This window comes from Nannobrachium achirus (genome assembly GCF_963921795.1).
Source record: "Nannobrachium achirus genome assembly, chromosome: 1".
Classification (NCBI taxonomy): domain Eukaryota; kingdom Metazoa; phylum Chordata; class Actinopteri; order Myctophiformes; family Myctophidae; genus Nannobrachium; species Nannobrachium achirus.
The window spans coordinates 27,552,795-27,558,794 of record NC_137810.1 but is presented as its reverse complement, the minus strand read 5'-3'; positions in this window follow the sequence as shown (position 1 = coordinate 27,558,794).

The window sequence follows — 6,000 nt, the reverse complement described above, 5'->3', positions numbered from 1 at the left end:
ACTAACCGCCGGTCTCAGTTGGTTCAGTACCAGCCGTTCAAAGGCATTCATGACCTGTGATGTCAGGGCAACTGGTCTGTAATCATTGAGGACCGAGGGACTGATCTTCTTAGGCAATGCAGGAGGACTTCCACAGCTGTGGTACCCTCGTCCGACTCCTCCCCCGTCCTCAGGGAGAGGTTGAAGAGATGCGTGAGGGGGACAGCGAGCTGCTCTGCACCAACCTTAAGCACCTTAGGGTTGATATTGTCGGGTTCCACAGCTTTCCTGGTGTTGATTTGTGTGAGTTGGCGCCTCACTTGATGGTGCACCTTAGAGAGTCAGAGGAGATGAAGGTGCAGGGGAAGGTACAGGGCGGTTACCGAGGTCACCATTTCTCCTGCTAGTGGTTGACCCAGCAGCTGCTTGTTGAACACTAACAGGAACCCCGTCAAACCGGTTGAAAAAAAAAGGTTCATCTTGTTTGCCAGCTCCCCCGGGCCTGACACAGTTGAGTTAGCAGAGCCGTACCCCGTGATCTTTCTGAAACCAACCCACACTTGTCTAGTATTGTTCAGCTGCAGACAGTTCTACAACTTAGCTTTGTAGCTCTCTTTTGCCTGAGCTTTGACTACTTTAAGCTCCGTCCAACCGGAGAAGCCCCCCCCCCCGTCAGGTGATAAGAAGCGGCTTCCTCACTCCTAATGCAACTGAAGGAAGCATGAGCTCAGTTCGGGGCCCTCCCTCGGTTGGCAGAGGGAGAGCAGCCCAGGATTACAGCTTAGGCAATTGGCACCGGGTGAAAAATGGGTTAAAAAAATTGTGGGATAAAAATGTAAATAGGAAAAAAAATAAAAGATAAGTTCAGATAAATAAAGTCTATGAAATCTATGAAAATGTTTAATCTGTAACACGATTTTATACAATGTAGTGGGGTCCCTGCTTCATCTCTCTCTCAGGCAAGGGGTCTGTGTCTGAAAAACATTGAAGACTCCTGCTCTACACCAAATCTCTACAGCCAACCAACAAGCTTATGATCTAGCTATGACATGTTGTGAGCATACATGTACATTGGCAATTTTTGTAGAATGTTTGTATATTATGACATGCCCAGAAAAGGGACGCTGCAGTTCATGTGGTAAACATTCTAAGTATTGTGTTGCTGGGTTCCAGAGAAAGATTTGTCTGCTTGCTACTTCTGTCTCCAGTCCTGCCTGCTTCCTGGTATCTGCACTTGGATCCAACAACCACATGATCCACATCCATGACACTTTGACTTTTTGCCCTGTTTCTCTCCCTTTTCCTTTCTTTCCAGCATGACCATCTGACCACTTTACCCACAGCTAGCATCATAGCTGAACCCATCTTTTACCGCAGGCCACAACTGGAACCCACAAGTCAAACCTTTATTCTTTCCCTTTTCACTAATTTTACAATCCACTCTCTCATGGCTTTGTATCAGCCATTAAACACACCCAGACATTATTTCCCTCTTTCTTTATCCTCTTCACGTCACCTATAGGTCTCAGAATTCTACACAAGTATTCAATGAACGGTGACAAGAAAACTCGACCTAAAACAAACTCGACCTCATTCGCATGAACACGCGTTTCACAATGGGTCTGTGGCCTTAAGCTAGATGCAGAATAGAATAGAATAGAATAGAATAGAATAGAATAGAATAGAATAAATCTTTGCTTCTGGGGGTCCCTGGAACAAAATATTTTGCGATGGGGGTCCATGGCCAAATACATATCATTCTGGGGTCCTTGACATGACAAAGTTTGAGAAACACTGATAGCAACATAATTTTTTTTTCCAGAAAACTGTTAGGATTTAGAAGACATTTGTAGAATGTGCCTATCAGTGGTTAAGGACCCCCAAAATGTGTTTTTGGCCACGGACCCCCATCTCAAAATATTTTGTTCCACTGATGGACCCCTATCGCAAAATATTTTCTTCCAGGGACCCCCAGAAGCAAAGATTAGATTTTGGTCTATTCTGCATCTAGCTTAAGGCCACAGACTCGTTGGGAAACACGCGGTCGTGCGAATGAGGTCGAGTTTGTTTTAGGTCGAGTTTTCCTGTATTCCAATGAACCAGTGCCACAGGGAGTTTCTTAGTTTTCCACACTGTTTCCCTGTGGGACCCTCAAGGCTTCTAATCCACTCACACTTTCCCCCACTCCCCCACACACCCTTCTTATGCATTATTTATGCTTTGACAGAAACTATAAAGTATGAATTATTTTCAGGCTATCAAAAGTATTGCACAATTCAGCTTCAACACAATACTGTATATTGTCCAGTTTTATGTTTACTTAGCATGCAAAACACAGCAGTGGCTGTGGGTATTCACTCATACTCTGCTCATATTTCCTCACCCATATCACATTGTATTTATGTACTTCAGACATTTTTAGAATGTCTGTCACTATATCATTTGTTTATATACAAAGATACGTGTTGAAAAAAAAGTTATGGCAATGTGCATACACAGCCTGACACACACACACACACACACACACACACACACACACACACACACACACACACACACACACGCGCACACACACACACACACACACACACACACACACACACACACACACACACACACACACACACACACACAGAGAGAGAGAGCACATAGGAAATGTTGTCAGAAGAATCCCAAATAATTATTCTGCACATATATAAGTGATCACAACAACTCATACTTATTGTGCATTCATACATTTCCATAACTGGATGTTACATGTTGTTGATCACAAAAAGCATCACAAATGTATCCAAACAACATCATTTAATAAATGATTCTGCAATAGAAAACATCTGTGCAAAAATGTTCAGGCAAAATACAAAGAAAAGGCCTCTCTTGGTCAAAAGGATATGACTGTAAACCTTTTGTAATGGATACACCGTTTTCTAAACATAACATTGCTTGAAAATTATCTTAAAAGACTGAAATGAACCTAGAATAAAATAAAAATGGCACAATTACGTTTTCTTTTTTCTTCTGCCAGATACAAAACTATCTAGATTCGCCTAAGATTCACAGTCTTGTGTACAAGTGGTTTTTGAACTGCTATACAGGCACACACATGTTGGAGGATACCTGTATGAAATTCCAGATACCTAGGTAGGTCAGTCTGCTTCAGAGGAAACAAGAGATAGAAAGAAAGGAAGAAAGACAAAACTTTAAAGGGAAAATCCACAGATTTACAGTGGGTCTTGCAAAGTACAATCTGGATATGTGAACAAGAACGAAAGGTTTCGTACGAAACCATGGTTTTCTTAGTTTAGGAGAAATGCACTCCTCTTGGGTTATCGCGCCTCCTAGCGTGCGATACAGAGCTACACATATGCTCCCGAATGACAAAGTCGGAGGGTATGCCAGTCAAACGCCCCGCCCCACCCGTGGGCATAAGGCGCGAGACTGGCATGTAAAACAAGCCGGTGTTCTAAACTAAAGCAGTGGTTCTCCAACATTTTCATGTCAAGGACCCACAAATTATGTATTTGGCTTCGGACCCCCATTTGAAAATACCTTATGCTAGGGACCCCCCATAAGAGAAGATGTGTTAATACTTTTAGAAAACAGCCCATCTATCTACAAGCTCACAACGCATCACATCGACTATGTTTCTGATTTAGCTGGGAACCCCTCAAGCACCCCTGGGGGTCCCCAGAACCCAAATTGAGAATCATTGTCCTAAAGATGATGGCTGGTAAACCAGTCCTGGAGCTGCATAACTGACTTCTGCCTGATTTAGACTTGGTTTGCACGCTGGTGTTGTGCACCGAGAAAATAGCAAATCAACAAGCTTACAACACATCACACCGTGACACATAAATCAACCATAACACTGGGGACACCGACTGTGTAGTCTCAAGTATTCAACCATCTTCAAATGCTTCATAGTTTATAAATACACCTCCTGAAAGCAGCGCACAGGAAGCCAATAAGCCATCATCTGTAATTTCCGTTCACATAAGTATAATTTAAACTATCTTCAAAATACATATTTGAACGGCCATTTGACCGCACAGACGAAATAGAACAGTGCTTGGCATCCCACTTTAAAGTCTGCCTTTTTCAACACTTTTAACACTGTTGCACAGAAAGTATGGTGGAGCATTTGAAAACTGTCAACAGTTTGTCTCGAAACTACCAACTGTATGCAAGTAGGCATTTCCCAGGAATCCAGGAATGTGTGGGTAGAATTTTGGTTTCTGTGCTGGCACTTCTATGAAATAATGTTCAGTTGGATGCAAGAGGTCAAATATGCAAAATGTTCCATTTCTGTCACTGGAGAAGCTGTTGTCTTTTTGCCACCAAATTAATGCTGTTTTTCTAGTCATACGTTTATGAAGATGTTCATGTTCACATTAATTGATTGGACTGTGTAAGTAGGCTACAGTATGTAAATGTTAAAAAGTTCTGTTTTAGGATGAGGTCAGACTGGTACCACTTATCTCTGCATACTCCACAAACATCCACTGTTCACATACTGCCTGTCCGTGTCCACACCAAAGATCAGGATTGAGAACAGGTACCTCAGTCAATAGTACAACAAACATCTTTCGACTTTTTACCCAGATAAAAAAAATAATCTTTTAGACAAATATGACATGATGAATGTATTGGAAAACTTGCCGTTTTAAACTAATTAACGACAATGAGGTACAACAGTTAAAATACATTAAATGCATTTAAAATTAAGCCAGATACTAAAAGCCACAGTTTTTTTTGTTGTTGTTTTGCACAGGTGTGTGGCCAATATGAAATGTCACCAGAGTTGCCTAAATGTTCAAATGTTAACTAAGCAAACTACCGTAATAAAAGGTTATTTGTGGGCTACAGTTCAGTGTAGCACATACAGACAGGAACCCTCAATATAACCATGGCAACAAAACAAACAATGATTGTCTACTACACAAACACGGGCAGTGTAACAATAACAACTGTATAGCAACAAACACATTCAAACTCGGGTGATATTTGTTTCATATTGTAGCTGCATCTGAAGTTCCTCTGAAATGTCTTCATCCATAATCATGTACTGTAGTCTCACCAAAATAAACTGCCCTCTCCAACTTAAGGTGGTTGCACACTGCTGCGTTTTTCGGGCCGAATATCGGGGTGAATTTCGGAGCACGCAAATAAAAAAATCAACCTCACTTTATGTCAGTCACGTTTGCACACTGCCGCCCGTTTCGCGCACCACTCGGTCCCTTGCTCTCTCTATCTCTCTCTCTCTCCTTGCCCTGAAAAACGCATTTCGCAACGAAAAACGCAGCAGTGTGCAACCACCTTTAGACCAAAAAAGGCTAAAAAAGGGCTGAAACATCCTTTTTGTGATTATATAGAATCGGGAATTATTCCATTACCACTCATACTTCTTCATATGACAACATGATATTGGGAGTAAATGCATTCTATATTGCTTACCTGCTATCTACTATGACATTGGACATGACATGGACATGACATATGTACAAAGTCTTCAATCAACACAATGGAAGAACACATTCAATTATTTTTCTTTTTAGAACCTACACCTTGCCACAGTCTCCATAATGTTGTTCCTCGCTATCTAGGTAGAATTCCGTTTCCCCCTTTAGTATATTTATACATCACTTTAGTTATTGCCTTATGTGCCCTCTTGGAGGAACTCCCACTGGCACGCAGTTTCCTTGGGTCTTGCCATCACATCATTTCCATTTTAAACATTATGGAAACGATGGACAGCAACAGAATTGACAGAGAAGGCGGTATATAAGGCCAAGAGAAGAAGACCTATATTATGGTACAAAATAAACATGAATAAATTAAGGAGTTTACACACAGCTTCTCCTACACTGAGTCAAACAACCTTGAAAGAAGTGGGAGGTAGGAAGCATGTAAGAGCTGAGCAAGTAAATGGTAAAGGAATGGCCCACAGAGTAGACCATGTTATAGGAAAAGAGCAGACAGTCACACATCCAGCTCACGGTCAACACTCTGCTCCTCATCCTG